This window comes from Papaver somniferum, chromosome 8, assembly GCF_003573695.1.
Source record: "Papaver somniferum cultivar HN1 chromosome 8, ASM357369v1, whole genome shotgun sequence".
NCBI classification, from domain to species: Eukaryota; Viridiplantae; Streptophyta; class Magnoliopsida; order Ranunculales; family Papaveraceae; genus Papaver; species Papaver somniferum.
Genome location: NC_039365.1, coordinates 132,412,302 through 132,425,124, shown reverse-complemented (window position 1 = coordinate 132,425,124; position 12,823 = coordinate 132,412,302). Strand labels below are relative to the sequence as shown.

The window sequence follows — 12,823 nt, the reverse complement described above, 5'->3', positions numbered from 1 at the left end:
CTAGCTTTGCACGGGCTTTTTCGTCCAGGTAGGAAATGTGGACGTTATCTGTCGGAAGTTACAAATGAAATTAATATTTATGCTCCCTTATTTTTACATTATGCTCCCTTCTTTTTACACACAGCAGTCATCAGTAGAATTTTGGGTTCTTAATGAGAATATAGACTTATGAAAATAAATTCAGTTTTGTAGTTCATTTGCTACACAAGTTTTGCGAGACAGTATATAATAAAGTTCGTGATGAAATTCGTTTGCATCTATCTTTTGCTTGCTCTAAACTTAGCTGCGACCGGACAGCCTGTTAGGAAAATGGGAACTTTTTAGTCTTGGAGCGTTTAAACAAATTTGTGAGGAGATAGATCAGGTGCTTAAAATATGATCGTACAATATACTGTTACGAGAAGTTAATACTAGATTCGTGTCTGTGCTACGCAGCAGACATTTTTTTAACCATATTTTAAAGACGTAAAGGCCTAGATAAATAAAACCTCCACGTTGAATCCGAAAACCCTCGCTTTCTACTGATGAGGACGCTTAGCAGTGTATGATTGGTCTAAATATTACAAATTCTAAATACTATATGAAGGCCGAAACAAACCTTATATATTTCACACATATTTTCTGCGAAAATAAAAAGAAAATATAAATAAAATCGATACATATATCTCATCTTTTCTCCACCTATTTAATGTATTTGCACCGCCATACCAAGTTAAAAATGCATCACCATGTGGGCACACTAAACTAACAATTAGAGCTGCACAAGACCCGGTCCAGACCCGGTGACCCGCTCCAAACCCATAATTCCCGGACCTGTACCGACCCAGACCCGGAGTAGCCAGTACAGGTACCGGTTCTGAATGTTGATACCCGGAACAGACCGGTACAGGTATTGGTTCTGGCCTATTCCCGATCTGTACCGGACCGAAATACCCGGTAAATTAGAGCCATTGATATTTTTTAGGATATTACATCCTAGCCATCCCTTGTAGGTTTAGTCTCATCTTCAAACATAGGGTATATCATTTTATTTTTTTTCGTTTTTCCCGATCTGAACTCCTCCTTCACTGAAGAGTCTGAAGAAGAGAACAAGAACAAGTGAACAACATGCACCATAGATCGTGAAATTTCTTTGTTCATACGTATCAATTTTCACCCCCCACAGATTCAAGGTTAGTCCTGGACTCCTGGCTTGAATCTCAATTTTTTTTCTCTTTTTTTTTCTCAATTTAGAAATTTGCTTTCCTTGTTTTTCTTCTGAATCTTCTTGGGTTCTTGTTTACTGATTCTTCTACAAAGTAAACAAAGATTCTTAATAAGCTTAACGAATAAGGTGACGCACTGACGCAGTGACGCTGATGCTGTTGTTTGAGTTCTGAAAGAAGTAGAAAAGGGTAAGATTATTTAGGTTTCTGAATTGATTGATTTCTTTCCTTGAAGTTGATTTGTGCTGATAGATTAAAGATGAGTCTTCTGTAAATTTTTAGTTAGAGTTTTGCATGAGGTTTAATTTTTGAGTTTGTAGAAAGTTAGGGTTTTCCCCTGTTTTTCCCAAAAACCCAAAAATTAGGGTTCGTATGAATAAGGGTGACTGTTTTGGAATCCACAGATGAAGAAGATGAATTGGTTAGGATTGAATTTGGGTTGATAGTTTAAGGTTCTGCATAGGAGAATTAGAAACTAGGGTTTTAGGTTGTATTTAAGAATTAATTGGATTGTTTTGGGAGGAAGATGAATTGGGTGTTGCTGTTGGTGTTCTTATGTAGAAATAGATCTAGTATTGGTAAATACAATTGATAAAGTTGTTCTGTTGATATGGATTTGGGTGGTGAATGATTTGGATTCAGTTGAAGGGGTTTGTATGAATTAGTCTTTGTAATTAGGTTTGGATAGAACTTAGGTTTGGATTGAACATATTAGCAAATATTACCATTCAAAATCAAAATATAGAATCATGAGAAATCAGTGTGTAGAACCTAATGTTTGTTTGGCGTTTGATCACTGACAGTAGACTTAATGTTGTAATGTTTCTCATATAGTTTCTTGTAAGATGCTTTGATTGAAAACCTTTCTCGTTTCTCTATCTTGTTGTCTTGTTAATTACCTGCACTGAATCACTGATATGTTGCAGCCTTGTAGGCCTTTGAGGTGCTAAATGGGGAAGCGCAAAGCACCAGATGATTCCAATGATGCTGATGGCATTGCTCCTGTTAGTGTAAGACCATAATAAACTTTTTTTTTTCTTTTTTTCTTTCACTTTTGTCGAGAACATCAACTGGTGGCATTAATTTGTAGATGAGTTGGTGAAATCATGTCGTATTTTTGATGTAAACAGTAATGTACATTGCTCTGTACACAAAGCTTCTATGTCTACAAGGACAGTCGAAGCATTGCTCTGTACACAAAGCTTTCTTCAAAAGCCCATTGCTCTTGATCTTCTATGTGACTATATACCTGATGATGCTGTTGAAGATGAGGCAGGTAATATATTAGGTTTTCTTCTATTTAATAGAACTTACTTTTCAAGTTTTCTTGTATTGCTTGCTTACTTTCTTGTTTTACTTTTTTGTTCCATGTTGCAGCCATATGGGATTCTCTGCTAAAAGAAGCTTGATGTAAACTCCGTGTCAGTGACTCAGTGCAGCCAGTGCCAATTGTTCGAGAAGTCCCCCATCCTTTGCAAGGATTTCTTTTCATTTCTTGTCGCAGACTTATGGAAATGTTGTTTTTAGTACTATGTTTTAATGTTGAACTTTGAACTTAAAGTGTGATACACTTATTATTCTGTGATGTTTTAAACCTTTGTTATTTTGAACTTTGTAATGTTGAACTTAGTCTTAGACTCTTAGTCTTAGGTTGTTACTTTACTGTGTGTGTTAAAATTCAGGTAAAAAACCGGTACCGGAGTGGAACCGGACCGGTCTTACCGGGACAGGTACAAGTCCAGGTCCAGGTACAGGTACAGGTCCTCAAATTGAAGAACCGGTCAACTCCGTGTACAGGTACCGGTTCCCACAAAAACCCGGTCCGAACCGGCCCATGTGCAGCTCTACTAACAATGCATCGCCACGGGGCGGGGCGAAGCCCCGTGCCACCAAGTTAAAAGGAAAAAAAGCCCGGCGCGTAGCACGGGCACCGATCTAGTATGCTTTAACCGAAAAATAAAGTTTCAAACCGGAAATACAAAGAGAAATCACAAAATCACAAAGAAACACACCAATTATCGAATTCATTTTTCATCTTCCCGATTCATTCTTATACATATTTTGGATTTTTTATATCCGAATGTCAATAACAACGTTCTAAATTTATTAATATTTTCTTTGGATTTTTTTTCATGTTGAAGGTCCATAATTAAACCGAATACATGAGTTCGTATTAGGACAAATAGAAACACACATGCTTCTCAATCCGTATGAGCATCCCAAATACAATCTCATCCGTCAAGATCTTTTTTCAATTCGTATGAGTGGATCAGACGAAACGTGGTCCGTCCATCATTTTGGTTAATAAAAAGAAAATCCCAAAATTGGAAGAGGTGACACGTTGCAAAATTTTGGGCGGGATGTTGGGTGGGAAATCCTCAATCCGCGTGATAAGGATTTAGAGTCGTTGGATTAGATTTTATGCAATTTGATTGGTTAAAAGAATAAGTTACGGATTGAGAAAACCCAACAAGGAATTGTGAATGTTTGATCTTTGTTTTTGTTTTTGCTTAATTCTAGATCGTTGGATTATAAATAATAATCAAAATTATAACCAAAGCTCCAATTTCGTCAACTTCGATACTGAACCTGGCTCCGAGCCCGAAACCTGACCGCAAGTGGACTAATAAGAACATTGTTTAACATTAGGATTTAGAAGTTGTGATAAAAATCAGTTTATAGTAATCAAAATTGCAAAGAGAATAGTTGGAGAAAGTCTTTAATAGAGGAGGTGGGGTGTGAATCTTGTTGGTCAAAATGATATAATTGCAATTAACTTAATTGGTGTAGTTTTATCCATTATCATAAAACCTCGTACTCGGGAATAATGATTATTGTCGAAGAATATAGAAAATCATTTTGAGTTTCAAAGATGCTAATGTTGGTTTCATCTGAATGAGAACGTGGGGTCTATACCTACTGATCATGTAAGCCAAGTTCCATACCAGAACCCTCCCGGAGCTTCTTGGTTCATATTTTGTATGTCGTTGTACCGCATTTGAAGTTTGAATCGACACTGAGGTTCATATTTATCGATTGCGTTGATGTATCATGATAAGTTTGAAGTTCGAACCCTCCCTGATCTTCTTGGTTCATAAGGGTAGTCTGGTCATAGTCATAGTCTCTATAATATTTATCGCACAATTTTCGAGTAAGGGTAATATGGCCCAAGTTACCAGAATCTGATAATTTACATCAACAGTTCATCTGAGTGAAAACATGAGGTATGTGGGAATCTGATGACCCGGGTTCCCATAATCTGATAATTTACATCCCCGGTTCATCAAAATAAGAACATGAGGTCTATCTATTGGAATATGATGACCCGAGTTCCCAGAATCCGATAATTTACATTCCTAGTTCACCAGATTGAGAACATGAGGTCTACTTATGAGAGACAGATGACCCGAGTTACCATAATCTGATAATTTACATCCCTGGTTCATCAGATTGAGAATATAAGGTTCATCTACGGTAGACTGATGACCCAAGTTCCCAGAATTTATAATTTACATCCCCAGTTCACCAGAATGAGAACATGGGGTCTACCTATGGGAATCTGATGCCCCGAGTTACCAGAATCTGATAATTTACATCCCTAGTTTACCAGAATGAGAACATGAGGTTTATCTACATGAGACTGATGACCCGAGTTCCAAGAATCTATAATTTATATCCCCAATTCACCAGAATGATAACATGGGGTCTATCTATGGGAATCTGATGGTCCGAGTTCCCAGAATCTGATAATTTACATCCCTAGTTCACCAGAATGAAAACATGAGGTCTATCTACGGGAGACTGATGACCCGAGTACCCATTTTCTAATAATTTACATCCCCGGTTCACTAAAATATGAACATGAGGTCTATCTATGGGAGTTTGATGACCCGAGTTCCCACAATCACTCCCCGGTTAGTCAGCTCCGGGATATTCTAAGACCAAGAAATGAAACTATCCCCAAAATGCCATTTCTATCTTCCACAGTGGAAAACCAATAGTAGTCACTAGTCACCAATTACTATGAAAAATAGTTGAACAGACGCAAAGGCTGAAGGCTTGAAGATTTATGGAGACTGAAAGATCGAAAATGATTAACACACCGATGAAATGCACCAATTGAAATTGTTTACATCCTGACTATTCTTACATTCTCGTCCATTTAAACAGTATCCAATTTTACATGTCTTTTTCACCCATCAATTGTTGATTTTGGTCATTTTTACCAATTTTGTGATTCCAATAGGCTAAGCCATCGGATATCGGATATTTATCCCATAATATCCGTTTCTGATAAAAAATATTGAAAACCTTGTAAAACATGTCCACAATTGAAATTTAAGTTCGATTTCTCAAACATTTCATATCGGATATCGGAAATTTTTCCTTATTCTTCTACTCGACTCTAATATGGTTAGGGTAAATCACAAATAAGTCCTTATTCTATCGGATATTAACAATTCGTATGGAGCCTAATCCGACTCCGATATGTTAAGGAAGAAATATCTGATAGAATATCCGATGCGATATCCGATATCCGATAAAACAGATAAAATCCTATAGGATCTCGAATACTCGGAAACAGATTCTGGACATCAGACAGATATTGACAGGCCTACATGCAGCAAAGACAAGGTAAGACACCTTCAAGGTACTGCTCATATGTGTTTTTTATTTTACACATGCGGTTTAATTCCACTTTCACGTGATCCGCTCTCTCTCCTAATTTATTTCTTAAGTTTACCGCTTTGCCCTCACCTAATTTAAAAAGTATTTTTAATAAAGCATAAAACTTAGGGAAATTTTGGAAGTTTGACGATGGGGACTTGGGGTTGCGCATGTGCATTTCATAAGTGTGAAAGTAAGTTATCATACTACCCTTTTATATTTTGTTATTTGTATTGTAGTTTTTTGTAATAATGAAGTGTACAAAGGTTATTTGTATCATTAACTGCTCTTATCCAGTTCACGACCACTAACCTAATTTTTCTCTCTTTTTCGACCACCTTTCCAGTCTCCACAATCGCGGCCGCCACCTCGATTTCGCGTCGGTAGATAACACGATAAACCTATCATTTCTCTTTTCTATATCCACCGAAGTTGAACCGTGTGAGAGAGATGGTGGGGCCCACTCCTACCCCACCCCTCTCCCGAATCCAGATGCATAGAAGGGAAATTTACAATCATGCGATCCCCTCTTCAGTGGATGTTGAACCATCCAAAATGAAAAGACAAGATGCTGACAGTCACCTGCACCCAGAAGAGAGACAGACAGTCAAAAAAGAAAATGTCAGTTACACGTCTTGTTATGTTCCGAGATTGGAGTCATTGGACCTTCCCCCGTATCTCAGCTGTAGCAAGGCTAGAGAGTAGAGGCTAGACAGAGAAAGAAGATTGGACCTTCCCCTGTATATGCCAACTTTCCCAAGTGATTGAGGCTAGTTGAGTTAATGCGGATACGAACATCCAAAATGATATATATCCCCGGAAGTGCTACACTTCCCCCACGACAACAGATCCTATGTACCGGGATTCTCCCTGTCCCTCTGTCCCGACCAGTATTTGACGACATGTAGAGGTTTTTTGTTTTATTTATGATTGCCATAATTAATCGGTCTTAAAAGAGAAATAAGAGGAATCAAATATGTTCATTCCATTTGGTCATTATTTTTCCTGAAAACCGAATTAAAAAACTTCTTGGCAACATATATCTTTTGTTCCTTAAAAATCTTAATTGAGTTGATCATAGTTTGATTTGATAACTAGATTAAGAAGTCTTTACTAATATGATTAAACTAGAGACACCATTCATCTCTTCTCCGAGCAGAAACAATTTTTGATTCAAACCACGACCAGTTGAATAAATTTCTTTGTATACACTCGCTAAGATAAAAGATGAACATCTCTTGCTTAATTTAATCATCTATTATCCCTTCCACCGCTTACGTGTCACGCATTTATTGGTTTATCCAATAATAATGGGACCCCCTACTAATCCCAATCCAAGGGATCAATGGCTAGAACAATGCCACCTAATGGGGGAAGGGAGTGGGGGAAATAAGCTCGGGAAGTGTAACAGCTTCGAACTAACATGCGCTCAAGAACATTTTCCAAAATTTCGTTTAAGTCACATCGTTCCATTGAATTCAAAAATTTGTCTATAGATTACCATTAATTTTTGCCTTTTTTTTATTGATAAAATATATTTCATTAAATGATTGATCCACGGAATATGCACCGTGTGAAAGGGTGGGTGGGGACCACTTATGCCAGGTTTATCCGAGTGAAAACTTGAGGTTTATATATGGGAATCTGATGACCCGAGTACCCTGAGTCTGATAATTTACATCCCGAATCATCAAAATGAGAACATGAGGTTTATCTATGGGAACATGATAAATCGAGTTCCCATATTCTGATAATTTACATCCCCGGTTCATCAGAATGAGAATATGATGTCCATCTATGTGAAACGGTTAACCCGAGTTTTCAAAATCCGGTAATTTACATCCTCGGTTCATCCGAGTGGAAACATGAGGTATATATATGGGAATCTGATGACCCAGGTTTCCAGAATCTGATAATTTACATCCCCGGTTCATCAGAATGAGAATATGATAAACCGAGTTCCCATAATCTAATAAGTTACATCCCCGGTTCATCAGAATGAGAACATGTGGTCTATCTATCGGAATCTGATAAACTGAATTCCCATAATCTGATAATTTATATCCCAGTTCAACAGAATGAGAACATGAGGCCTATATGTGGAAATCTGTGAACCCGAGTTCCCAAAATATGATAATTTACATCCACAGTTCATCAGAGTGAAAACATGAGGTATATAATTGGGAATCTGATGAACCGGCCCATAATTTGATAATATACATCCCGGTTCATCAGAATGAGAACACGAGGTTTATCTATGGGAATGTGATAAACCGAGTTCCCAGAATCTGATAATTTACATCCCCGATTCATCATAATGAGAACATGAGGTCTATCTATGGGAATTTGATAAACCGAGTTCCCATAATCTGATAATTTACATCCCCGGTTCATCAGAATGAGAACATGAGGTCTATATATATGGGAATCTGATAAACCGAGTTCCCATAATCTAATAATTTACATCCCCGATTCATCAAAATCAGAACAAAAGGTCTATCTATGGGAATCTGATAACCCGAGTTCTCATAATCTGATAATGTACATCCCTAGTTCATCAGAATGAGAACATGAGGTCTATCTATGGAAATCTGATAATTGAGTTCCTATAATCTGATAATTTACATCCCTGAGTTCCCAGAATCTGACAATTTGGTATATCCTTACTATCATCATCAGCTATCATTACCATGATTACCACCCTCCGCTTCTTGTCCAATTCCATCGATGATTTCTTCTTCGGTTAGGGCATATACTATTTATTGCTAAAAGTTTGCATACAAAAATGGTTAAGGAAGACATACAAATGGTTTAGATTGCAAACCCAGAAATTTGAACCTGAACCCAAATGTGGTTTAGATTGCTAAAATTTTGCATGGACCGTCCAAATTAGAGGTGAGCATGGGCCAGTATATATTTTTTAAAAACTATGAAAATGCCCTTAATCTAACGGGTATGGATATCCAACGGATTTTCAAGGTTGTACCCGGGTCCAATCCGTTAACCGTTGGATTTCAAAAATGTCATCCGCGTCCAATCCGTTAGCGAAAGGTTCGGGCATCCATCTGCAAAAATAAGGTTGGTCCCGTTTATATCCTTGGATTACGGGCCAAATGCTCACCCCTAGTCCAAATGGACCTTATAAAAACCGTAGGTTTTAATAGAATAAGAGAAGAATAATCAATTTCTTATGCACATGTATAAGGTGTAAACCCTAGCAGTATGTAGAGAAAGAAGTGAAAAATCAAGTTATAATAGGGAAAAGCTAAATCAAAATCTAAGTCAAAATGTGTAGGAATCCGAAATATATAGGGTGGAAGTACTATGGTTATCGTCAAAAAAGAGTTTTCTCTTCAGAATTCCAGGACTGATGATTTCTGATCAAATTTTCAGATTCTGCATAACCTGATTCAAGAGGAGAGTGAAAATATAGGTATTTCTAATAAGTTCAGTCTAATTCTCGGGAAACTGGAACTGTTTGTATCAGTTAGGTACTACTCCAAGACAACAGGTAATCGATGCTCAAGTTCTGTCGGATATTGTTTGTAAACTATCTCTATCTATCAAGACTTTCAGGAACAAAACTAGTCCGAATGATTTCATAACTTGTATGCTTCACAAATACGGTGAAAAAAATAGCTCAAATCAATCAAGATCATTGAAGTGGAATGAAATTGGAATCCAAAAAATAGCCCACACGTATTTATGATAAATCAATGTAATATTAGGCCAAATAATTTTTAGCCGATGATTTTGTTTAAAAGTAGTAAAAACTTCTTTCATCTGGCCATTTATTTTCTCATTTTTCTTCCATAAACCGTAAATTTCTTCCTCCAAGTCAATCAAGTTTTGCTATTAATTTTGTGGATTTAAAAAAAAAAATTGTCTAGTATTTTTGTAGGGTGTAAAACAAAGAAATAACTAGTACTTATTATTGAGGACGGATCTAAAGAAAAAAGAAAGTGCAGATGGTTAGATCCAGCCTATTCTTGAAATAAACAACCTGTAGAAATTCTTTGCATTTTGTAAACCGATGAAAAAATGTCTGATAGCAAGTCACACGCTTAATGTGACGTTATCTGACTCGAAATTCTCATCCCTTAGGTTTTAAAGTGTGAACGGTCGTGATATCTTCGATTTACACATCTTAGTTTTGGGTTTTTTGATGGATCGCCCAATAGTAGAATCCAGCAAATAAAGAAAAACGTAGATATAATACGTTTTCCTAGTCTATCTTACTGTTTGCGTAGGAAATTCAGTGATAAGTTTGTTCAGAAGTAATAACTATATCAAGCGATGGTCCAAGGTTTGGAAAACGGGTCATGCCACAGGTCACGACCACTGGGTGTGACCGTTATAACGAGTTTTGTCAGGTGTGAACACGTTTCGGGAAAAAACGCGTTTTTTATACGTTATTTTAAAATAACGGGAGTTATAACGGTTAAATATAAAATAAAAAGAATTATGATCTGAAATTCCTATGTAACGGCTATAACGTGCGTGAAAACAGTTATACTCGGTCTAATAACGTTGCTACGACATTTTTTATATATTATTATTTTATTTTTTTTTATTTTCAAAGTTATTATTGTAATTTTTTAATATTTAATTTAAAAAATAAAGAATTGTTAAAAGATATTTTTAAATTCTTTTTTCTATAAAAAAGGTTATAACTGGCGTGAAAACTGAAAAAATGGTCTAAAAAACTCGCATTAAAATGTTATTTAGAAGCAAAAAACGTAAAATTCAATTTTAGAAAAACAGATATAACGTGTGTGAAAACGGAAAAACGGTCCTTAAAAACTGTTGTTATTTCCTATTTATCGACTTTATATAGGCACGGGTTTCGGGGACTCTCACGGCCACGGTATATGAGTGTGACCGTTTTAACGGCCGTTTTTTCAGGAAAAAAGGGTGCTTTTCTAACCTTGTGATGGTCTTTAAAGTCATTGCCTATTTATGTATGTTCAAGTGTGCAGAATGATGTTATTTCACTATGAACGGATTTATCACTGCTGAAAGGCCATAACTTTATTTCACTCTGAACAAATATGTCATTGCTGAAAGGCCATAACTTTATTTCAGTCTGAATAGATATGTCACTGCTGAAAGGCCATAACTTTAATGAAGATGCAGGCCCCCGTTCCGGACAGGTTTTTAAAACATTGACTTGTATATGACATGTTTTGGAAAGTGAGCCCTAATGTCACATCATATCTTTACACATATCAATTACTACTTGGCACGTCTATTTCAAAAACTTGTCTCTCTTTCTCGAGATAATAAACAAGAAATCTCTTACACGTGACTCTATTTGTATTATTTTTATGACAATTCCAATTTTAAAGTGTGTGAAAAAGACTTTTTTCACTTGTCTCCCTTAGAACGCGTCACACATACAAGTGAAGAAAGCATTTTTCAACACAGTTTAAAATTGGAATTGTCATAAAATAATACAAAAGAGAGTCATGTGTAAGAGGTTTCTTGTTTATTATCTCGTGAAAGAGAGACAAGTTTTTGAAATAAATGTGCCCAGTACTAATTATTGTGTGTAAAGAGATGATGTGACATTAAAAGCTCTCTTTCCAAAACATGTTATATACAAGTCAATTTTTTAAAAATCGGACAGCGCCGGACGGTCTAACCGGTGAACCAGAAGGAAAAAAAGGGTTGTCTCTTCATTAACCCACCAATATGTTAAAAAACCAGTAAACCGGTCGATCCATTCGGTCCAACCGTCAAACCAGTCGACCCAGCTGGTTTTTTACCTGGTTCACCCGGTTAGTTTTCCATTCAGTTTTAAGAGATTTTTTTTTCAAAAAATCCTAACATACCCGGTGAAAAACAACTTAGAAACCGCTCTCACAAATCTTGACATGGTTGGGCCCAAAACTGGGACCCCCTATTAACTTTACAGGGCGCGGGGCTCACCATCATGTGAGAGACCCGGTTTTTTCCTTGTTTTCTAAGGCGGTTCGTGTAAAATCATTGTTTTTTTCAGCAGTGTTACACGTACCGTATAAATGAACTATGCAAAAATCATCCCCTCATATGGGGACGGGTCCCGCGAGACAGGGAGTTAGCAGGGGGTGGGGCGATTGAAAATTTTGTGAGAAGCCCGATTTTGGCATGGTTTTTCATACGGTCTGTTTAGATTTTTTGTTTTTTGTTTTTTTATCTTTCGTAAACTCTCAAAGACAAAAAATCTTAATAGACCGTGGGAAAAACCACGGAAAAACAATGCTTTCACATCTTTTTCTAATGTGGGGCCCAAAAGTGTATTCTCTTAATCCCAACTGGCGGGGCCCATCTTTGTATGTGAGAGACATTGTTTTTGTGTGGTTTTTTTTGCGGTTTGTTGCGAAGAATCATCCTCTCAAAGATTGCCATTCTTGAAAAGACAATAATTCTTTACGGACCGAGAATTTAGACTCCTCCAAAACCGCTTCCTAGGTGGAGCACACGTGGAGCTGCCAGTGCAGCACAAATGATAGGAGACGTGTTTTATGCTATTTGGTCAAATCTAGTCTGTTGAATTTTTTTATTTCTCTAATAATTTTCCTCTCTCCAAATTAACTTCATCTTCATCCTTCATCAAAAAACCTGGATCTACCTGAATCTAACTATCTCCAAAAAAATTCTTATTGTCTTACTTATGAAAAGAAAAAATTCTTCGTCATTCGGGAGTTCCTCGAGCGGATACGAATAATCTTTCTGCATAGAATCATAGTGATACAGAAGAGCTTAACATATCATGTTCTTAGTTGCTAGATGAAATCAAGAAAGAAACTCAAATACCAGGGAGGATTAGACCCATCTCTAATAGGAGATTTTTTAAATTTGGAGCAATCAACCTTTATATTGTAAAGAGTTCATAGAAAATTGATAAGGTACAGATTTTATTACTAACGATCGACAAAGATTGTACAATTTTCAGAATATTCATATAA

General features: G+C 36.6%; 2 long non-coding RNA genes across 3 annotated transcripts; both read left to right on the top strand.

Annotated features, from left to right (window-relative positions):
* The first annotated feature begins 784 nt into the window (after positions 1–784).
* On the top strand, positions 785–2,209 carry LOC113301875. 2 transcript variants are annotated; one of them, XR_003336524.1, is made up of 3 exons: positions 785–1,172; positions 1,300–1,394; positions 2,140–2,209. It is a non-coding gene; the product is annotated as an uncharacterized LOC113301875 (long non-coding RNA). The 2 variants fall into 2 exon arrangements; XR_003336523.1 differs by having other exon boundaries at positions 2,132–2,209.
* Positions 2,210–2,357: 148 nt separating this feature from the next.
* Positions 2,358–2,862, top strand: LOC113301874. The gene is made up of 2 exons (XR_003336522.1): positions 2,358–2,481; positions 2,583–2,862. It is a non-coding gene; the product is annotated as an uncharacterized LOC113301874 (long non-coding RNA).
* The last annotated feature ends 9,961 nt before the right edge of the window (positions 2,863–12,823 follow it).